Genomic DNA, 23,951 nt, shown 5'->3' with positions numbered 1-23,951 from the left:
AGGGACTGGTGGATGAGGCAGAGGCTCTTCTCTCAGCCACAAGGGCAGAAAAAGGCACCCACAGTGGGCATTGTACTGGGTATGTGCTACAGATGATGAGGGCACAGGAACTGTGGTTCCTGGCAGCTTTATATCTGCTTCTGTGTGGAGGAGTCGGGGTCAGCCTCTCACAGGCTGACTCAGATGGGTCTTTCAAGTCAAGACTGAGAGAGTCAGCTCTTCATGGCAAGGACATTGGGTGGGAAACAGTAGACCGCTTTCTAGAAACTGCGAATGTCACTTCGAGAGTTCTCAGAGAAAGAAAACGATGCTGGGAGAATTCATGAGTACCCAAATGATCAACAGGACCCCAGCGTGTCTTTTCTTCTCTCTGGGGGTCTCCCCATCCTCCTCGAGAACATTCCTTCCAGCCCCACAATCCGTGCCGCACAGTGTGTGGCTCACAGCCTGCAAGCCAGTGTGAAGCCGGCTCGGCTCTCGGTTCTATTTATCTTATCTTCTATTTATATTTGGAAGCCTGCTTCTTCATCTGTTAGAACCGCCTGTATCACACGCCCTGGAAATGTCTCTGTTTACCTTGATGCGCTGTGGGCACGATCCAGGGTTATTAATAAAACACGGCAGCTTCCTAGCTGCCAGCGCTAAAAAACTGTTCTACAATCAGTGGCCGCAGTCGGGGGGGGGGCGCTCTACAGGCCCCATCTGACCTTAGGGACCGGGGTGGGGCAAGGACCATGAAACCAACCTGCTTGGGAAACACAGCAATGTTTTACCTTCTCTATCCTTAGATGGTAGAACTTACATTTCTCTATGTCCCAGAGACACCAAACAGGCAAGGTTTGGTTACACATTCTGACCTAGCATTAAAAAAAATACCAATATCTTACCAAAATAACTGTTTCCAACCATCTCCTAGAAAGCCTGATTGTCCACGGCAGGCCTGCCTTCCCTTATGGTATCCCCAACACTCTGAAGGCCACTGTGTTGAATGGCGGCTACCTTGGTCAGCGTTTGCAGTGATAAACACTATAAGCAAATGCAGCTTGGGGAAGAAAGGGCTTGTTTAGCTTCAAAATCATGGTAGCAATCCATCCCTGAAGGAAAGTAGGCAGGCCCTCAAGCAGGGCAGGAACTTGGAGGCAGGACCTAAAGCAGGGAGTTTTTCTGTGGAGAAAACTGTTTATGGCCTTATTTCCCATGACTTTTTCCACTTTATTTTTAAATTTTAGTTTTTTTCTTTCTTTTTAGGATCATTATATTCAGCCCAGGGCTACCTCCTCAGGGGTGGCACAGTGAGCCAGGCCCTCCCACTTCAATCACTAATCAAGAAAATTCACTACAGACTTGCCTCCAGGCCAGCCAGATGGAGATACTTTCTTGGTGGAAGTTTCTCTTCCCAGATGACTTTAACTTCTGCCAAGCTGACAAAAACTAACCAGTACCCCCTTTCACAGGGGACTTGAAGTTTGGTTTGCAGGTCTCCACTCTTCCCCCTCTGTTGTACTTTCTGTATGGGAAAGCGAGTTCACCTTCCTGGGCCTGCATGCGGTGGGGTCTCTCAGGAGAGTATAACTAGGCATATATTATTGCTAGACAGTCCCAGCGTGCAGTGAATCAAAATGAGAATTGTGTGCTGATACAAAATCGACACCATCAGTAGAAAATACACTTGAAATGATGTGTGTTTGTCTCTTGCTAGGCTTGGGATAGACCGTAGGACGGGCTTCCATAATGCCGGGCCCCCATGATGCCAGGCCGTGAAGCTAGGAGCTGTCAGTCACGCAATCAAAAGGAGAAACAATCAATGCCCCACGTGCAGTGTTTCTAGGCTAGAGTGGTCAGGTGTTCCAAGTACATTTGCGTGTACGTGGTGCATGTATTTTTACATGCAGATTCGCGTGTGCATACCCATGTGTGTAGGTATGCCTGCCTCTGTCTCTCCCTCTCCCTCTTCCCGTCTATGCACACTGCATAAACACTTCCAACCACCAAGATCTGCAGTACTACCCATTCCCTCGTTCTGACGTCAAAGCCGCCTGCTGGAGTGGGCACGGCCATTCCCTTTCCGCAGCTCTGGAGACCAAGGCTGAGGGAACGAAATGACTGTCCTGTGTCTCACCTTTGACCATGGCTCTGCAGAGTGGGCAATAGTGTCACTAGCCCGTGCGAGTGTCTGATTTAAGTCATACTTGCTGGGTAACCCTGTTCCGGGCCTGGCCCCCTCCCCTTGGGAGTTCAGTTTCCTCCACTGCAAAGTGAGGTTACTGCCTTCAGTCAGAGTTTCTTAATGTGAACACGTGGCCGGGAAGAAAATAACTGAAAGTTAGCATTTTCTCCCATTGCGAATATAGGCAATAAACCACAATAGCATTAGCAATTGCTGGGACTTGTTAGCAGGAAGATCAGATATTTTTGTATCCCATTATAGTTATTGGAGATGCCTCAAAATATCATTTGCACTCATCACTACCTCAAGGTTATGATGGTTATTAGACAAGCCGCTAGATCTTGTTATGACTTGGAAAAGAAATAAAAATATAACAATCACAAATTTCTCATTTTAACATTTTGATAACTATTTCAGGATAATTGGTTTCCTTTGTAATCTGATTGGTTTTTATTTTATGCACTTAAAAGATGCGGGTTTCTTTCTTCCTTCCTTTCTTCCTTCCTTTCTTCACTCCTTTCTTCCTTCCTTCCTTCCTTCCTTCCTTTCTTTCTGGGAGGTCTATATGTTTAAAGGAAGTGTTGAAGGGGTTGGTGTGAGGTAAGACTAGACTGAATCACTGCAGGACCCCGGGTTTCACCAGGCCAGATGGTCACTCAGCAGCCCAGCCCCCCCTCCCCAGCCCCATCTGCTTCCACACCTGATGCAGCTCCAGAGGTGCTCCCCGAGGCCCCACACAGCTGGGATGGCATTCAGTTTCATCAGATCCGTCTGGTCTACAGTCTAGAAGGAAGGCTGGTACTGTCAGAGGAGTGGGGTTGGGTGGGAGGAGGGAACGGGAGACTCTAGGCCATCCGGGTCTTTTGTGATGGACAGCATCTAGTGCTCAGATATCTTGGTCTCATCTCTCATGACTGATATCCTCCTCGCCCCTGTGCTTCTGCAAGATCCCCATAGGAGCATCACTGATCCCGAGAGTTCGGGGGTTTGTTTTGTAGAAGAAGCCAAAGGGAGGGCTAGAGTCCAGAGTCACACAGGACAGGATGTAGGAGGAAAGGAAAGGATGCTGGGCAAGGCAGTTGGCCCCGGTCTTCCACATAAACATGCATGCATGTGAACACACACACATACATATGAACACATGCATGTGACAAACATACAAGGGAGAGAAAGCAGAGCTGCGGACAGGACCGGGAGTGAGCTTGTAACCAGGGCAGGAACCATTTGTTGTCCGAAGAGCACAAGGCACAGTAGCTGGTGGTAAGAACTAGTACCAGAAGTTCAGCAGAGAGACGACTGTGGCTTCATCTAGGGTCACCAATGCCGACAGAAGTGGAGAGAGGAGGCCGGAACCTGGGGGAGCTTGAGAAGGCAGACCCCGCAGAGCTGGAAGATGCTTAGTTAGCAGATGGCAACAGAGGGCAACGCGATAAGGATGACCCAGTGGGGACCAGCAAAGGAAGTCTCGCTGATGGGAGCCTGTGAGGTGTGAACTGCCACCCTGTGGCATCTGCCGTTAGTAGGTGGTTCCTAGCATCAAGACAATTGTTTCTCCTTCATGCTAATTACCCCGCAGTTGGGAAACCGCTTCAGGCTCCCATGCTTCCATGGCAACTATGGGACTAGGGGAGTAAAGCCTTCTCTAGGGGGAGTAAAGCCTGCTTTAGAAGGCTGCTGAGATGGGTATCACAAATATAGAGTGGAGGCATCCCATGCATTGTGAGCTATCCATGTCTTTACTGCAGCTGTCAAGCAGTTCAAGAACAAACTGCGCCCTCCAACTTCAAACCCCTTGACTGCAACCCTACCAGTAGAGCTGGAGATCTGAACCTCTTCCTTCCCAGTTCACGTGTTCAGATGCTCGCCGGCCTGCCTGCCCGCCCAACTGCCTGCATCAACATGGGTCCATAGTTCATATTCTTTCCAGGACCTTCTGGTGGCAAGGGCTTTTCCCAACTTCCCGTTCTCACCCGTTAGAACAGAGACTTCGTGGGGTTCCACTGTTGAGCACGGGACCCCTTCTTCCACCTTGTGCTTTCGACATGTTTTATCACCTAGGATGAGCAGTGGAGAGATAAAAGTGGGGCCAGGGAAATGACACTCCTGTGTGATTCTCATAATATACACAGATGCTGTGATAAAAAGACCCGCTTTATAGATGGAGAAGATGAGGCACGGAGGCGCTAAGTAATCTTTCCAGTGTCATGTGGCACCCTTGGTACAAATCTGAGTTTTGATGCTTTTGATGGCATACATAGCCTCCCAGACCTACCCCTTATTGAAGAACTATTAGCAGCTCAGTTGCTGGGGAAGGGAGAATCATTCCTTTGGGAGGATGTGATTGCTTGCAGGTCTCCTATAGTCCAATGGATGGTCCATATCTATGTACATAGGTCAGTACTACCGGAACTTGGTGCGTTGTGTGTGTGTGTGTGTGAGAGAGAGAGAGAGAGAGAGAGAGAGAGAACATGAAGTTGGGAGGGCTGTGTTTGGAGCTTATGGGGAGAGCTGAAGGGGAAAATAGGGTGCGGTTATGATCATATTTCATTGTATATCTGCATGAAATTGTCAAAAGTAATTAATTTTTGAAGTCGGGATTTGGACACCGACGAGCCCCCATGCTCTTTCTATTTTTTTCTCTGTCACCGGTTCCTTTCCATGTGCAGCCCAGAGATGGGGGCTGGCAATTGTGTGTCAAATGGAAGGGTGAGCATGAAATTGCTGGGTGGAGAAGTTGCTCTTCCAAGCAAGGCTCTCTTGCTTGAGTTGTTAAAATTAGAAAAACCTCTCTCCCATTGCTCTGTGTGTCTGGTTGAAAATCAACAGCATCCTGCAACATCTTGGATGCTTATTAGACCTCTCTTGTTTTTAGATACATAATAAAAACCATTATTTTGTAGCAAACTCCCTGGATAGCAGTTTAAAGCAGAACATCCCGCTGGGAGGGCCTGCAGAGGGGACAGATGCCTGGAGGCCCTAGTTGGTCCTTGGAAAGTCAGTTAATGCACTAGGATTTCGTTCTTGGCCCTGGCAGGCCATGGGGAGTTGTTAGGTGTCGGGGGTTGAGACCTTGTGTCTACAGTATAATTTTTTTCATCCTAAATTGCTTCCATCGCCCTGACCACAGACATGAGATGAAATCAGACTGAGAAGGAGTGAGAGTGGACAGGACCTTTGATTCTAAAATGCCCAGAAGAAAGCACAAGTGAGCATGTTTCGATCAACAGCAGAAGTTCGGGGGTAAAAATCCAAGCCCCAGCAATGATGACATGGAAAATTATAGCGCATAATCCTCAGAGATAACTTCTTCACCCGGCCATCTGGTGGCAAGGCGGCTTGCCTAGCTTAGATCAACAGAGTTTCCTGAAAGCCTCTACGTCTCAGAACGCACACAACATGCCTGGGCCTAAGGGTCTCTGGAGCCTGATGAGTCAAGGGCCATGGAAGCTTCCAGAAGGAGTGTTTATGCTTTCTTCAGCCCTGCTGTGCTGAGTCCCTGGGGGATATAACTCTTTCAGGTCTGGAACCCAGCAAATGGCTCAGCCCTCCTGGCAGGTGGGCCTAGAAGTTCAGGTGGTTCCCTTTTCAGTGCAGTTAGGGGGACGACTGTGACCACCCGCCATCTGTTCCATCCCCAGTTCTCACGTACCGATGCAAGAAAGTTCTGGGACCCAGCCGTGGTTTCCTCTTCAGCGAAAGGCTTTGGGAACTTGGTGAGTTCCTGACATCCCACCTAACCCTATTACAATCACCCACCCACTGGATTCTAATGCCAGTTTGCCTGGGTTCCGAATCTTGGTCCTGCCCAGACGTGGGTGTATACTCCCGCAGTCTCCTCATTTGGGAAGCTGTGAGAGAAGGATCCCACATTCTTGGGCGACAGACTTGACCTGTCTGAAACAAACAAGCAAATAAACAAACACAATTCTGGCTCTGCTACTCAATGGATGCTCTTAGAGCATTTTGCCAGCCTTCAAAGATTTTCATTTCATCCGTAAAATAAGGAAACGACAGCACCCGGCTCACAAATTTGTAAATGCAGATTAAACAAAATGGTATTTATAGAGCATTTAGAACAGTGCACAGCCCACTTGGGCAGCTCGGGCCACACAACTAGAATAAGTTGCCTGTAGTCTCCTAAGCGGGTCGATACCAGGAAAGCCAGGTCTTTACCTGGGGCCTCATTGCAGCCCGAATGGCATTTGCCAATGTGTTGAATTTCTGCTAGGTGGCAGGCGTATAAAGGCTGTGGCAACCCCAAGGGTCGGGGCTTTCGTATCCGTACATCTCAGGTGGAAACATGGCAGCTCAGGGAGGTGACAAATGCTGCCTAAGGCCTTAACCGGCTTGGGAGGAAATCAGAGGCAGCGGTCATGTCCAGGTACTCATTGCAGAACTAGTGGTTGTTGGCCGTGTTTTCTAGGACGAAGGGCACCACCCATTGCCCCACCACTCTTACTTGGATTTTAAGATGGAGAAGAGAACTTTTGGTGGGGGGAGGTGGCTCAAAGGAAAGAGATGTTGAAACATGGCTGAAGTGTTTGGGGATGAGGCTGAGACAAACGCAGAGCCCAGACTACTGGTAGGTAACTTGGTCTTAGCTTCCTGATGGGAACTTGACTTCAGCCAGGGCAGCAGAGAAACTTGGTCTTTCTTGGTGCCTTTTTCCGGAGCATCCTGATTTCCTGACCTTTCACTTCCATATGTCAGTGGTCTTAGGGGACCAAAGGACATTATCAACAGGTTCCTGGAAATTGGGGTAGGTTAGCCTGAGAAGCTTCTCCGTGGACCTGAAGCAATGGTGCCGCACCGATCATCACTTCTGCCTCTGTTGCTGTGATCAAAAGCGACAAGGGAAAGGGAGTTCACTTCAGCTGCTCAAGGTCCACTCTGCCATGGCAGAGGTATTGAGGCAGCCACATCACACCCACAATCTGAAACAGAGAGCTATGAATACAAGCTGAAACTTGGCTCACTTTCTCCCTGTCGGGTGCAGAAGCCCCTGCCCAGGGAATAGACTCACCCTCAATTATGATGGGTCTTACCTAAGCCAATGTGCTCAGAGGTTCATAGTCCAGATTAATTCTCGGTCCTGTCAAGTTAGCAACTAATACCACACCAGACTTGTTATGTCCCTTTCTGGGGCTCTGTGGGGGAGTGGATGTAGCGTAAACAGAGTTTCAGTAAATTTGGTGGCTGGATGCTGTATTGAGGACAAGGTAGACTCGGGGAGCAGAGTCAAGATGCTGAAACGCAGCCAGAGGAGAGCAGAGCCTCTCTTCCCTTTATCGGCTTCCCCCCACTTAACTCAGAAAAATAACCGAGGAGGAAATATCTATAAATATATGTCTCACTCTATAGAAAGACAAATTCATCAAGTCAATAATTCCAGTCATGCAAATTTATTTTTGAATATGGGAGGGAAGAGGGTAAATTTGATGTAATTACTCCATAATTTGACTTAAAATTGAATCCATTGAAGAGACATTTATTGAATGTGGGCACGGAGGGTGGAGAGCCACCAGAGCTGTAGAGGAGTGTGTCATGTGATGTGGATCTAGCCTCCCAGGCATTCCCACTTCTAGGTCTCTTGCTGCCAAGGCTACGGCTTGAATTTTGTGTGTGGAAAAAAAATGTGATAGTCCTTTCTTGGCCTTTGATACAAACCCGGTTTGTCCCTAATTTTCTTTCTTTCATCATTAAAATCTGGAAGAAGCAGGTATGGTGGCTTGGAACACAGCTAGAGAGTCAGGTTGCCCAGCAGTGCTGTCCCCAACTTCTCAAGGACTCCTCACAAACATTAGATTTTCATTTCAAGAGAGCAGGAAGTTTTGGGGGTTACTCATTTATAAGAAAAAAAAGAGAAAAAATGAAAAAAAAAGCCCTCAGACTTGTGGGGAGAGGGTTACAGTAGAAGATGTGCGGGGTGGGCAGGAGGGTCCTGCAGTAATTCGTGTGGGAGGCATCGGTTGCTTGCTGAGACTGCGGAACTTACAATCCTGGCTTATCTCTGTCAGTGTGGTAGGAGCATGGTGCCTCGCTATTTTAATCTGCATATCTCCATCATCAACATTGTTTTCTGCATGTCGTAGCAATTAACTCTGTTGGGGCGTTAACATGCTCTCCATCCTAACACAGGGAGGGAGGCCCAGAGCCCCCTAAGCTCTTGTGGAGGGAGAAAAATGAACTGATTTCAGGTATATTTGAAGGTGGAATTGATAGGGTCTGGTGAATAATTGGCCAGGGCCAGTATGACATGCGGGATGTGTCAAAACAGCTATCCGGGACTCTGGTAGAAGCAATTAGGAGCTGGTGGTGTGATTGAACATGCTGGAAGCAAGCTCACAACAGCAGCCACCGCAACAGTAATAATAAAGAAACAGACAAATGGCAAATCCTTTTGTACCAACACAGAGAGCCCAGCGCCTACTCAGAAATGGATAAAGGGCAGCAAGCGTGTTAACTCCCCAACAAAGCTAAGGCATGTAGAAAAACATGCTTCCACTGAAGGGATGCAGATTAAAATACCAGGGTGCCATGCACCCATCACACTGACAAAAGTAAACCAGGATCCCAATGTTTAATATTGACAAGAGCAAAGGAGGCTGGTGCACACATGGATCTGCCAGTAGAGATTAAGGTGATACACTCTTTTGTGGGGGGCATTTGCACCTTTCTTAAAACTTTAAACTTTTAAAGCGTAGCTTTAAAAGTACATAATCAAACTGCCACGTGAGAAAAAAATGGACGAAATATTAATTAGCAAAAAAATTGGAAAGCGTATACCTCCATCAGTGGGGGGTTAATTACCTATACACATAGCCATTTTAGATTATGTTCTTTTACTAAGTTAAAAAGACATTAAAGTCGCTGGGTGATGGTGGTGCATGCCTTTAATCCCAGCATTTTGGAGGCAGAAGCAGGTGGATCTCAGTGAGTTTAATGCCAGCCTGGTCTACAAAGCAAGTTCTAGGACAGCCAGGACTCTTACATAGAGAAACTCTGTCTCAAAAAACAAAAGCAAAAAAACAAACTCAAAAGGCATTAAAGTCAGTGTATGTGCTGTGACCCTACTTTGTAAAGCATATGAACACATACTATGTCAACATCTGTTTCTCAGTATTCCTTCAGAAAGGCTTAGAGGGACCTGGATCTAAATTGGTACTGCCAGGTGATAGTAACTTTTAAAAATATTTAATGTATTCTAATAAATAAAAATGACTTTAAAGAAGAAAGTGAACTATGGTTGCAACAATAATTGACTAATTCTGATGTGAATCGGGGGGTGAGGATTCCAGGGAGAGGCTATTCAGGGCTTTGTTCTGTTGCTGTTTCTGCCCAGTCTTGGTTGAGGGAATGAGGACTCACACCAAAGCAGGCGAAGCTGCTTCTGCCAGCCCTTTCACCTATTTCCTCTCTTCTCATAAAAACTTTACACTGATGAATTTTAAGCCGATGGCAGGAAGTAGGGACTTAGAGTTCTAACAAGCCTACTCCCCAGCCTTGTCAGCCAGAGTCCAGCACAGCCCTTTGGTGACTGGGGTTTTGTCCTCCTTACCAGAGACAGTGGAGTCCTAGGTATTATGTGACAGGCCCTTTCTATTCCCTTGGCTACTATCTTGGATCTTTGAATAAAGAATCGCTTTCAGTCACATGTTTTGAAGCCTAGATGCTTCTTCCTAAAGTGCCCTTTTTGGGGAACTTAAATAGCCCTTGATAGCATCTTGTCACGTTATGGAAGCGCTGATGATGTTGCAGAATGGGCTGAACCTGCCTCGATTCGGAAATAGAACTTAATTAGTGGCCTAATGCCAAGGAGATATAGATTGGGAGCTCTGAGAACAGGTTGCAGGAGAGGGAGTGGATGTATTCACAGAGCAATTCGCCGGGTTAGAGATGGCAAGTCCTGGTTCCTTCCGTAGCTAGCTATGTGACCTGTGGAATCTCTCGCGACATCCCGTAGTGGAAAGTGCTTTTGTGATTTTAGCTTTAAAATGTGATCGCTCTAAGTTCTGAGGCCGCAGAATAACCCCGGACCAAATGCAAGCATCCCCCAGGCAGTAGGCGGACGAGCATTTTAGCCTTCAAAGGTTACATATTCAAATGAGATATGGGCAGATGTGTTCCATAGGCAACACCTAACCCCTGGCAGGTCGCAGACAGCTACTATGGTGGACTCTTTTCCATTGTTAGCAACCCTTTTGCAGCTACAGACTCCATCTTTGTTGCAGGGTTGCTTTCCATTGGACCATGGAGAGAAGAGCAAAAAACAAAGAAGTGCGGGAACTTCTTTTGTAAATCCTTTTAAAATGAAGTTAAGAGCCAGGGAGATGGCTCGGTAGGGAAAGTCACCAAGACCAGTGTCTGAGTTTCCCAAAACCACGTGGTGGAAGGAGAGAACCGATACCCACAAGTTGCCCTCTGATTTCCATCTGTCACTGTGACATGCCCCATGCCCCCCTACATACAAAATAAATACCTAAAGGTAAAGCAACAACAACAGCAAAAATCTGAAAATTAAGTAAAGCAAAAGCAAGTGATCTAGAAAACTTGTACGCTACGGTATAAATGGCACACAGCTATGGAAAACCACGTGATGATGGGCCCCAGAGACTGAGCAGGTTCGGGAGGGATTGCCAGCCAGACTGAACTAGCCTTCTTGGTTGTGAAAATTTCCCGCTGTGGTTCCTGGGGATCACGAGATACTATCTGGAGACAGTGTCAGCTCGGCAGCTGTCACAGAGTGAGGGCACAGATGGACGGGTTTCCTTTCCTTTCCCTTGGCCTCTCGCTTCTTACTTCAAAGCAGTGTCTGTGAGTGGCTGGCTGGCCTGCCTCCCTTCCTTCTCAGAGGGGAGCCAGCTGGAGGCTGGGTGAGTCCAGTGGCCACTCTTGCCCACCCTGTACTCCACTGGACCCGGTATAGACGGTGCTGCTGCCAGACGCCAGAGCACAAGCTGGAAAGTGCTCAGCGAAAGGGACTAGAGACGACAGTGAGACACAGCAGACAGGCAGCAGCGCTGGTCTAACACTGGGGACAAGAAACGGGGGGCTTGTGGTCTGATGAGTCCCTGAGATGTCATATCCCATTGTCCTGCTATGAGAAATAATAAACTATATTCCTGGGAGAGAAAGGGTTCTAGGAACGACCCACAAACGGGGCTGCAGAGGCGGCTCAGCCAATAGGAGCTCGTCCCCACCTCAAGGACCCAGGTTTCAGTTCCCAGCACCTGTGTTGTCTCACAACCACCTGTAACTCCCACTCCAAGGGTCCTGATGGCGGCTTCCGGCCTCCCAGGGCCCCTTCCACACACAGTCGACACACGCAAACACACATCGATAAAAATTTAAAAAATAATAAAATTAAAAAATAACCCCACATGATAAAAGAGAGTGTGTGAGGTAGTTCTCTCTGTGCTCTTTCTTACTGTGTCCCGAGCGTCATGTGTTGGCATCTGTGAAAACCCAGAGTGTGTGCCAAAATGACTGGAAGCCTGGATTTCCCACACTGCGATCTAAGTACTGCCGGAGTTGTGCTTGACACACAACCATTGTCGGGCTTAAGCTTCCTTAGGCTCACACTTCATTTTGTGAACTGTTCTCTGGTGACCCCTGAGCATCTGAAACATCCTGTTCCAGGAACAGGCAGGATTAGGGTCGAATCTTTGACACCTGTGAGTGCTGAGGCCACCCTGGCTCATTGCGGCTGTCTTCTTGTTTTGCAGATGGACAATCTGAGGCGGAGAGAGGGCTAGCAATTTCTCGGACCCTTGGGCAGTAGGTAAGTTATGATGCTGAATGCGGCCTGAAGCAAGGCGCACATCTGGTCGCCAGGGCTTCGCCTCTGCGGGGACCTGCACTCCAGCCTCCTGACTTCTTCTGTTCAGAACTGAAGCGGTCTGAAGTATTTGGGTATTAATCAGGCTGTGATTTCTGTTTTGTTGCTGTGATCTGGTTGAACTTTTGAGCAGAGTGGTTTGTGAAGCTCTCTAGGGCCTGTGTCTCAGGATGGCGGCGCTCATTAGAACCCGGCAGGTTTGACACTCATGGCCTGTCCTTTAGGGAGCCCTGAGTGTTTTGTGTAATCAGCAGTCAGTGGATCTGTACTCAGGCCCCGGGACAACCTATCCCGCGACTTTCAGCAAGGCTTTCACCCTTCATCCTCAGATCTGTTCTTTTTCAGTGATGCTTTTGAGCTGGTTTTCATCAGACTCTTAGGTTTCCGCTCTGTGCTGGGCACAGAGAGTGTCGGGTTGATATGGAGTAGCATGTGCTTCTGGGATGTAAGCTCCTCCTTCCACCGTTATCATTTCATGGAAACCTCCTACACCGGCTTTGGAGTTCATGGCTATAGTGTTTTTGTGATTGATTTGTTGCCGAATGGATCACCACTGGTTAGTGTTATGTGATACAGACGGTAAATCTATGAATGAGAAAGTTGCCCTGAATATACTTGAGACATAGACTAACACTAAATTATTTCTGACCTCAATGAACTTCCTCTAGGGATTTAATCTCATGAATGAGAATTCTTAAAATGTTTCTTGGCGGTTTCATACACGTATATGATGAAGTTTAGTCGTGAAAGACCATTTTAAACCTATTCCTCAGCAGAAAGGATGGTGCTGCTGGGGTAACTGGACATCAAGCTAAGTCCTGTGCCTGTGCAGGGATATTTTCTGCACAGGGTTTTTGGTTGTTTGCTTTGTTTTGTTTTCCAGGGTCTAAGTCTTTGTTTTACAAAAAATCAGTGCCTTCCCTTCCCAGAGCAAAGATAGTTAGCTTTGGACAAGCTGGTAGCCAGAGGGAAACCTGCCCAGGGCCAGAGCCCCTGCTTCCAAGTGGCTGGGATTTAACACATCACAGAGACTCTGCTAAGGGCTGTGGGGCCCACTCCCCTGTGCAGTGACCCTGCTGAAGGCTGCTGCTTCCCAAAGCTGAATGGTTCTGGACTCTGAAGCAAGCTCTTAGCTCCTGCCTCTGCAGACCCTTGCTTCAGGCTCTGCATGGGGAGCGTAGGGATGAGAGGCTGGGTTCTTCATTTATGTGGAAGACAACTTCTGGTGGCTGAAGGAAGCTCTTAGGCTCCTTCAAAGTCTGGAATTTCAAAGGTTGCACCTACAGCCTACCCTGCTGTTTCTATTTGAGTGTGGGTTGGGAGTGGCTGATGGTCCTATTTAATTGAGAAGAAAGGCATTGTGGGTTAAGGGGGAAGGGAGGGAGGGAAAGAGGGAAGGAGAGAGGATGAGATAAAGAAAGGACTAAGCACTCTTGAGTGTGTGTGTGGTGTGTGGTGTGTACAATGCTTAGAAAGTAACTTTTACAAGAAAAAATGTGTGTGTGTGTGTGTGTGTGTGTGTGTGTGTGTGTGTGTGGTGTGTTCATATATCGAGATTGAAGTTTTCACCAGAGCTCCGAAATGTGCTTAAAAAGATTCATTTTAATTTTTTGTTCATGCGTCTGTATTGGTGTTTGCCACCTGTGTGTTGGTGTCAGCTTTGCTGGAGAGATCACTGAATCTCTGAGAGCTGGTGTTACAGATATCTGTGCCCTCCCAGTATGGGTGCTGGTGACGAAACTTGGGTCCTATGGAAGAACAGTAAGCCCTCGCAGCACTGAGCCATCTCTCAGCACCCAAAATGGCTCTTAACAAGCCTTATCGACCTCTCTGATTACTGTGGCAGGCCAGCTGTCCCTTCATCCCGGCTAGAATTACCCAGATCTCCCTTACCTTCTCCTTTGGAGTCAACTACAAACTCTTGTTTCTTGTACTAATCTCTCTGTGGCAGGCACCCCCCAACACACCCTTTGCAGTACCCCCTCTCTTCAGGGCTGCCTTCTCTCCCTTCACCTGCCTCACTCAGCACGAACAAAGCATGTAGGTGACTGCCCGACCTGACAGGTGATAGCTGCCATACTCTTGGGACCTCCTCCCCTGATGTTCAGTGTTGTCCTGGCAAGAATCTTTGGGGTCTTTGTTCAGCAGCTGCTCTGAGCTTGGAATTCGGGGGCATCTTCCTTTCTCTGCGGGTCACTTTCAGCTGCAGACAACCCACAGGGCAGAGCCTTTCCCTGCCAGGTAGAGTTTCCCTTCACCCCAAACAGGACAAGGGGAAGGCCTGTTGAAAGGAGGACTTGGCTCTACACTGCAAGCGTTCTGCCAGGTCTCCGGAGCAGAGCCCGTTCCCAGAGTGATTATCTTTCCTGCATGAGAAGCAGGTGCTTGGTGACAGGAAGCAAAGCAGGCTTAGCAACACACTTAGCAGGCTCTCTACAAGAATGTCGTTCCTGTAAACAGGTCTGAGTCTGTGTTGTTTGGTTTGTTCCTCTCTCACCTGCTCAGCTGTGGGGCTGGTGTGGTCTAATTTGCACAGCCTGCTGCAGAGGTAATCAGGCCCTGCCATGCAAAGCTCTGTCTGAAGTACTGTTGTTTATCTCATAGTCCTCTAACGGGGACTAGGCCAGGCAGGTTCTGGTCTCCAGAGAAGCCCCTGGCTCCGTCCAGAAAGCCCTGTGGAGTAAGTGTGTGTGCATGCATGCGTGCATGCATAAGTGTGTGTGCATGCATGCGTGTGTACATGCATTGTATGTGCATGTATGTATGCATGCGTGTGTACATGCATGTGTGTGTGCGCATGTATGTACGCATGCTCCTCACTTTACTCCAAACTTGGCTTTTATTCAGCAAGAAGTCTGTTCAGTCTCTTTGCACAGGCTGTTGCTTGCTGGTCTTGGAAGTGTGCCCTGTGTGGGGCTGTCCAGGCAGGGTACAGAGATGTGTTGGGGTCAGATTCGGTGCCTGTTCCTCACATTGATCTTCCCATGGCAGCTCCCCCCTCACAGACTCTGTAGTCCCCTCTCCCTTACCTCTCCCCTTGCCTGACTCACAGTGGACAAAGCTGGTGTCTGGGCTCACAAGGTGGCTGCTGTGTGCCTGGAACCCAAGCTCCTGGTGCCTCCTGTTGTCCTAGAAGGAAGCTTTAGAGTCTTTGCTTAGATGATAGATCTCTTTCAGCTTCGTTTCTTCATTTTTTTTTAATGAAGGTGGATTGCTGATAATCCTCAGGTATACCATCGCTAGTACTTGTCAACTGAGCGGCAGGAGTAGGGAATAGGGGTGTCAGAATTGTGTACGCATTCTCTAACTGTTCTCAAGAAGATGAGGTAACTCGGCTTCAAAAAAGCTGGTGAATGAGACCAAGGTGCGCAAGTGTCTGGCAGTCATGGTGGAATTTGTGTCCAGGCGTTTAGGCTAGAAGCCATAAATCCTGGCCTTATACAAAGCATGTACGTACAATACCTAGACCAGATAGGGTGTCACTGACTGGAGCTGGTTCTTTTAAAATGGATGCTACATCCTAACGCTTGGTTGCCTGTGGTCTCCCTCCATTGGATGGCGAGGTTCGCTGAGGTAGCAACTGGAAGCCCCAGCCATACACACCCGGGTCTGCAGCAACTAAGGGACAGAGGATAGATTGATCGATAGTGTTAGTAGTAAGTTATTGACCGTGTGTTAGCTGCACGTAGCCCTAAGGGCTTTCTCGTGTGTCTCTGAAGGATGAGATGAGCCCTAAGAACTGCAAGGTGAGGTGATTTCTTCATTGTGTAGACACTCTGAAGTACAAACTCCTTTTAAGTGGTACAGGGCTTGGTCGCTCCACATGGCCCCTTGATGAATCAGATATGTAATTAGCATTGATATGTGAGTCTGGCGCTGACATAGCATGGCGTGCTGGTTGTACTAAAGTAAGCTGCGCTAACCTAGGGCCCAGTGGCATGTTATTGCAGTAAGTATAGAAATGTATTCTTAAAGCCTAGTAAAAAGGCACGCTGAGCCCATAGACTTATACAGTAGCTTGCTATTATTACCAAGCAGTGTGTGCTGTAGGCAATGCACATGCTCCACTCTCACCCCTCTCACCATGCCACGGCTTCTTTACGTCAGCATCGCCATGATCCTACGAACCACACACCGGACTCTATCATGGTACTGATGGTATAGGCAGCACGGAATTCTGCCAGCTCAGTTACCATCTCAGGAGACGGTGACTGCACATGTGATCTGTTATAGATCAAAACATCCCGGTGTGACCTATGAGTGCGATATTTTGTTTAATTTCCGCAGCACCCTCTTCATGAGATGCTCTACTTATTACCGCTTACCGTAAAGACAATGGCCTGAACACGTTTAGCCACTTCCCCAGGTTGCATAACTTAAGAGTAGCAGACCTGGGGAGGGATCTGGCCTAACGCTCCAGAGCTGGCACTCAGTGAAGGTCCTGCCCACTGAGGTGCAGTGGTTTCCTTCAGTCATCATCCTCACAGGCACAGCTGGGGGGCGTGGCTGCATCTGGGAATTCCTATGACGCTGTCACTCAAGTCCTGTGCCTGACAACCTAAAGCAGTGTTTCTGGGCAGCCAGGGCGGAGCTGGGAAAGGCTGAGAAGTTGGGCAATGTAGAAAAGATGATCATGAAGAGCCCCTGATAGATCAACGTACAATAGGGCCTTTCAGGGGGAGTCGGCTTCATTTGTGCCATACAGGCAGGACAAGGACATCATCAACAGATGCTATCTCAGTTCATGGAAAATAGTGAGAAAATTTGCAACCACATGCTCGAGGGGATTTATTTATTTTTTTCTCGATCCGGCAAGTTCTCTACAGCCAAATTCTTAGTGAGTGCGGCCGAGCACAGGGTGGGGGTGCGCAGATCTCGATGTGTTGCTCTCAAGGGGCCACCTTCCCTTCCCTGTGCCCTCTCACAAGACCTCCTGGGCCTGTGACGTGTTTCATCATGTGCGGTTTCATCTTATGCAAGCCGGCGAAATGGTCCTCTAGCCTCATGGTGGCAAGATAATTGACCCCTCGTGACTTTGTCCAAACGGTAGCAGGAACACGCACCCCTGTAATGTCAAACAGCGGAGAAGCTGAGCTGAGTCAGGAAAGAGGGGCTTGGAGAGGCTCCTAGGGGCTACTGGGCTGCGGCTAGCTTTCTGGTGGAATTCATAAGCTGCCCTGGGTCCCTCACGTGGCATGGATTCAGGCTTTGTTCCGATTCTCGAAGATGCCAATGACTAAGTGGTCTCCTATATAAGTACTTGGGCAGGGGAACCTGTTTGGTGAATGGAAAGGGTGGCTAGAATAACTGTGTGGTGACCATGGAGCTATGGCATCACAGACTTGCCTTTGGATAGAATCAGAGCCTTGCTCTCTGGGCACCTCTCCCTGTGCACCAAAGGGAGAGACTGTCCTGGGTCTTGATCTGAAGCCCAAGGGCCCTGTCTCTGTCCTGCAGTGCGGAGGGTTTTTCACCCAAGATCTAGAGAGCATTGAGAGGGTTAAGAAATTCTCTCCATGGCTTTCACGTGAGATCAGCTGTAAATTCTCTGTTAACTCCTGGGCCTCAGCCGAGGAGTCGCCCCTGTCTGTTTAGAAGCTAGGTTCCTATGATACTGGGATGGATGTTCAGCGGGTACATTCGACCCCCACGGCAGTGTGGTTCTGCAGCCCGCACCCGTTCCCATTGCCTGTTCTGAGTGTTCAGTGCCCACGTGAAGTGTTGGGAAATCTTAGTATTTGCCCTCTATTTGCCAGCGTCCTTTGTGCAGAGCCGTCTGCCAGTTGCTCCGCACACAGGTGCAGCAGGACAACGCCTCGTCACTGGGCCCCTGCCGCACATAAGGAAACACTCATGCTTAGTGACTCTTTGTTCTGCTTACCAGTCTACCCCAGGGTGGCAAGGTCCCTGTGAAAGTCACCTGTTCACACTGGTACATGGGGCTAGTGAGTTTCTCCGCAGACCATGTTCCCCCATTGAATCAAAAGCCTAAGTTTTGTCGCAGTGGCAGGTCTGGGAACTAGAACTGTGCTTGCTGTCTCAGCCACTGCGTCTCTCCAGTGAACCTGAGGCACCACACTGTGTCACATGACTCTGAGACTCCTCCCACAGAGCAGGTGAGAGCCATTACCTCAAAAGAGTGACCAATGGGGTTCAGGAAGAACCCCTCTAGAGTATTCCTTACTCATTTTGTTTTAAAGGGGCAAAAAGTAAAAGGAGTAACAGAAGCAATAGTTTATAAATATGTACACTCAGGATCCAGGTAGTCCAGGGTTTCTATGGAGGCTTTGCTCCTTATTCAGACATTTGACCTTAATGAAGTGGGTGGCTCTCCTGTCTCAATTTCCTGGCCTGTCGACCATGAGTGATGATAGAAATGAGATTAAACATTTAAACATTTACCATGTGCCCAGCAAAATCTAAGCACATAGATGGCAATCCTTACTAAGAAATATAGCAGGATTCCCTCTTCATCCTACAGATGGGGAAACGGAGGCACAGATGGCTGGGCAGCTTCTCTAAGGTCAACTTCTCTAAGGCCACATGGTCAGTTGACAGAGGCAGGCCTCACACTCAGATGGCATGGGGGCAGAAGCCATAGTTAATCTGTGTGCTTCTCTGGCTCCATGTGAGGCTACAAAGGGATTGTAGGGAATATTCCTGGCTCAGGGACTAGAGCCGGGCTCCGTAGAAACTGGTTCTAGCTACTTGTTCTGTGTCTATCAGAGGCAGCAAGCACTCTCACTCCGAGCCCCTTCTGTGTGCTCGGTACCATACTCCAGGTTCTGCGTCCATCCCTAAAACTGAACTGTGGACAAGGGCAGTCTCCCCTAGAGTCAGGGCCTAGGAGGAGGAGTGACTGAAATGAGAGAAAAAGAGCCAATCCAGCAAAACTTTACCTCAGATATCAGCGAAGGAGAAGAAAGATGGAGAACTTATCTTTGAGTCTCCTTGCCACCTAAGGAAAGAGGAAGCAGATGGAATATGTGTTGTTCTCGTTGGCTAACACTGAGTGCTTTTTGAAGAGCAAGCAAACACAGATGACAAGCTACTAGCTGGGCACAGAGACATCGAGCGTGCTCAGGGATGGCAATGTGTGATGGATGGAGTGGGCTTTCCCTGACTGGGTCTGGGCAGACTCCCTTGCAGAAGGTTTTATAGGTGCACATTCCTCAAACCAACCACTGGAAGCGAGAATAGGATACAGGACAAGGTGGAGTGAACGGGGGAGGGGGAGCTCCAATGTTGTCATAGCAGTGCTTCCATTGACCCCACTGCAAATCTCAGGCTGCCTCTTCAGATATCCCACGCTACATGCAGTGAAGTTTACCTTACTGCTGCAGACTGCCCTTCTCTTGAGCTGAAGGCTAGAGGGGCTCCTCTGGGGATCTCACAGCGACTCTCCAGAGCTGGAGGAGTGAGCTCCTTGGTTCCCTTGTATGTAGCAGGCAACTACCGTTCTTGCCTGCCAGCCCTCTGTCGACACCTCCGGTTAATGTGAGCTCTTTACCACTGTGGTTCAGGGTAGTCTCAGAACTCCCCCAAATGCGGGACTCTGGATAAACGCTCTCAGTCGCGGAAATCCACCCCCAAGCAGAACTTATTTGTTCCTCTGCCCTCTCCATCTGTAAGGGACGTTTATTGATGGGGTAATAATAAGTCTTCAGTGTTATGATTGAGCTGGCAAGATCGAACTCTTGGCAGACCTCGGACAATTTCCCTGACAGGTCTGCTAGAAAATGTGATTTTCTTGTATTTTCCCTTATTATGATCTCTGGCCACATTCCATTGGAGCGCAGCCTCGTGTTCCTCTTGTCTCACTCAGTGCACCCCCGCCCCTCAGATTCATTTCCTTTCCCGTTTATTTCCTACTCCACACTCGTTATTGCAACTATGGTTAATCTCTAGCAAGCCGGATCATGCCATTAACCCTGGTAGCCTTCCTCACCATGGCAGGTTATATCCATGTTAGTGGATGTAGCTGACCTAGGGGAGCTCAGGGAGGTTATGGTGTTTCTGAAGATCAAACATCCCATGAAAGATAAAGCCAGACTTTATCTTGTCTCCATGGCTCCCAAAGTTTGTGCTCTTGTCTTCTCCCCTCTGTCCCTTTGATATATTTGCTAGGGTTACTTATTTATTTGCACCATGCATACGTACATGTGTGTATGTTGGCTTGTATGTGTATTTCTGTGCATGTGTGTCTGTGTATAAATGTGTGTATTGTGGATATATGCGTGTCTGTATGTGTACGTGTGTGGGGGTGTATGGTGTGTCTCTGTGTGTATGTGTTTGTAAGTATATGTATGTGTTTTTGTGTATGTATGTATGTATGTGTGTGTAGTGTATGTATGAGTGTGTATATGGATGTATGTCTGTGTGTGTATGTGTGTCTATATGTGTATGTGTGTGTATGTGTGCATGTGTATGTGTGCACGCACATATGCGGAGACCAGAGGTTGAGGCCAGGTGCCACGCTCAATCACTTTCCACCTCATTTTTGAGACAGGATCTTTCAGTGAACCAAGAGCTGACCAGATAGGCTAGATTGGCTGCCCAGAGAGTCCTGGGGATCCCCGTGTCTCCGCGCTCTGATTATGGAAATGCACTGCCACACTCGGACTTTGCCACAAGTGCTGTGGGTCAAACAGGTTCTCGTGCTTCATGTTGTAGGCACTTTGCCCGCCGAGCCATCTCCCCAGCCCCAGGGGTGATTTCTGAAGGTGCTCCTTGGGATCTGGCGTGTTGCTTGTTAGTCTGCCATGTCATTGGAAATCACATTGGGGTGTGGCAGCTACCCATCCCTGCCCTCACCTGCAAAACACATCGGACGGCTGAGAGAATCGTTTTCTCTCCCAGGCACACTCTGGTTCTCCACGTGAGCAGCATAGAGCTGTTCATTCATTCTCTCTGTGTTTCAGCTGTGAGGGGCCTTGGGATCCCATACTTGCTGGTAGAGCCAATGCACTGGGGGAGACACCTAAACCCAGACAGGGCTGGTAACGACTCTTGATAAATGACAATGCTCTTGGTCCGACTGGCCGCTGCCACAAGCTTAGAGTGCCCCTCAAGGGTCGCTGGGGTCTTTGGATGGAATGTCTCTACTCTGCTACTGTTCCCATCTTCATGGAAGTTGGTTTGGGTAAAGGCAAGACTTTGGTTCTGAGTTGGAAGCAGACTCCACTAGAACCTAAGATAGATTAGGGCATTTCAGAGAGGACCCACTGAGGCCCAGTTCTGTGCCAAGCGTTGATCTAAACACCTAGGGTCATGGGCATTAAACCAACACCCCACAGTTTAAATCACCAGCATCCCCTGACACGAGTGTAGAAGCATATATCCTCCATGCACACAGCTATCCAACAAGCTACCTATGAATTATAGCCGTCCTTTCCCAATGAGCACCATGGAGCAATTGCTATGGATGTCTTCCACATTCAAGTCTAACATATTTAAGAACAGAGCCTCATGTTGCTACATCTGAGTCCACAGTAGGCAGTTGATGCCCTAGAACTGAGCAAAGGAAAGAAAACCAGCACCATGGAAACCTGCCACATGCTGCTCCGGGCAGGGAAGACTTCATGCAATTCTCCTCGTGGCTCTAGTGGGCTGGTGTTACCCTGCATCTGAGAAGAGGGCACTGGGGCCCAGATAGGCCAAACCGCATACCCAATAGCACATGTTCAACAGCTAGCAGCGTGAGGGATAGAGACCTCAGCTCTGCTAACTCCAGACCTGGGCCTGTTTTCTATGCCAAGCCCTCTCCCCGTCTCCTTCCTTCTCGTATTATTGTTCCACAAACAACAGTAATGGGAAAAGAAATAAAAGCACCTTCTATCTCGCCATTTCTAGCAAGTCAGCTGTTTCCAGTTTTCCACAATCCCCACAGTCTCTTTCTTGCATGTTTTTTATAACAGCATTATTGAGATATAATTCACAGGCCATAAAATCCACCCTTTTAAAGCATGCAATTCCCTGGATTTGAGAATCCTCACAGAGTTGTGCAACCATCATCACTCTCTAATTTTAGAACATTTCATCACCCCCCAAAGAAGCCCTCATTAGCAGTCATTCACCGTCCTCCAGATCCCCCATCCCTGGCAACCACTAATCTACTTTCTCTCTCTATGGACCTGTCTGTTCTGAAGATTTCATATAAATGGAATCATACAAGGTGCTGCTTTTCTGTCTGTTTTCTTTCCCTTAGCATAATGTTGTCAATGTCTGGGCAGGTTGTAGCACGAATCAGTATTTTACTCCTAAAACACACACACACACACACACACACACACCTTCACAATATTTCCTCATTTATCACTTCATAAAGACTTGAATTGCTTGTACTTCTTGATTTATAAATACTGGTTTATGTGCAGATTTTTTTTAGTGGATATATATCTTCTATTATATATTCTGATATTCTTAGGTGATACATTCTTTGGATATCCTTAAGGCAATATTGCTGATCCTACATTCTGTGAATACACCCTGTTTGTGATATTGCTAGGTATTCCATTCCCTGGGTATATCCTGAAGGCAATAGTGCTGAACTGTATGTTTGAATATATTCTGAAAGTTCTGCTGCTAGGTCCTACGTTCTTTGGGTGTACTTGAGGGTGCTGTTGCTGGGTCTATGTTCCTTGAGTGATATTGCTAAGTCCTACAATCTTTGATTATATCCAGAGTATGATTTTGCTAGGTATACCTTCTTTGGATATATCCCAAGAGTGCTATTTTAAGACCTACATTCTTTAGGTATATCATGAGAATGCTATTGCTAAGTCCTACATGCTATGGATAAAACCTATGGGCTAATATTGCTGGATCCTACATTATGGTAACTCCGTGGTGGTTAATATTTTCAATAGCTGCCAACCAGTTTTTAAAAGCAGCTATACCATTTTATAAATGCTCTAGACATGCATAAAATTTCCAATTTCTCATATCCTCTCTGTTCACTGCTTTTATTCTCTACCTTTTTTGGACATTCTCGAGGTTTTGGTGTGTTATCTTGTTGTGGTTTTGATTTGGATTTCTTTAATTAATAACAGTGGCATCTTCACATGTGATTATTGACAACTTTAAAAAAATTATTGGAGAAATGTCTATTTCAGTTCTTTGCCCATTTGCTAATTGGCTTGTCTGTACTTTTTACTGTTGTGTTATGAGACTCCATACATTCCTGATTTAAGTCCTGTGCCCGTGATTTCAGAGTGTTTTCTCCCCCTCTGCGAGCTGCCATGTCCCTTTCTTGAGATGATGCTCTGAAAGGCAAATTCTTACATTTTTGATGAAGTCCGATTTAGATCCCGTTTCTCTTTTGTCGCCTGTGGTTTTTGTGTCACATCAAAGAAACCACGGCTTCTCCAAAATCGAAAAGCGTTTGTTCCTCTGTTTTCCTCTAAGACTTTCCACTCTCACATCTAGGCCTGTGATCCACTGTGCGTGGAGCTTTGTGTCTTGAGTGATGTCTGAGCCCAACTTTACTCATTTGCATGAAGTTGTCCAATTATCTTTGAATCGTTGACTAAAAAGGCTTTCCCATTCATTTGTCTTGGTACTTTTGTCAGAAATAAACTGAGCATACATGTGAGACCGTACTCCCGAGCTCTCCATTTTGTCCCACAGATCCGTGTCCTTCCAGTGACCTCTGTCTTCATTATCGTCCCTGCAGAGCAGTTTTAAGATCGAGAAGTGTGGATACCTGAACTGTTTTCTTGTTTTCCAAGATCTAGTCTCCTATATCTCATTCATTTACATATATGTTTTAGGAAATGGCATCTCAGTTTCTTTTTTAAAAATTTGTGTCGTTTATGTATGCATGCTCTATCTACATGTATGACTTTATGCCGGAAGAGGGCATCAGACCTCACTAGAGATGTTTGTGAACCATCATGTAGTTGCTGAAAATTGAACTCAGGTCCTCTGGAAGAGCAGCCAGTGCTC

At 47.7% G+C, this 23,951-nt stretch overlaps 1 protein-coding gene across 1 annotated transcript in view; it reads left to right on the top strand.

The window, feature by feature from the left end:
• Tenm4 (teneurin transmembrane protein 4) overlaps positions 1-23,951 on the top strand; it is a 699,176-nt gene that overhangs the window by 123,266 nt on the left and 551,959 nt on the right. Inside the window, 1 exon segment of the mRNA XM_087901469.1 lies at positions 11,893-11,948. The gene's annotated coding sequence lies outside the window, so the exon portion shown is untranslated.

The sequence above is a fragment of the Myodes glareolus genome, chromosome 24, assembly GCF_982192425.1.
Source record: "Myodes glareolus chromosome 24, mMyoGla1.1, whole genome shotgun sequence".
NCBI lineage: Eukaryota > Metazoa > Chordata > Mammalia > Rodentia > Cricetidae > Myodes > Myodes glareolus.
This window is presented reverse-complemented; position numbering and strand designations above follow the sequence as displayed.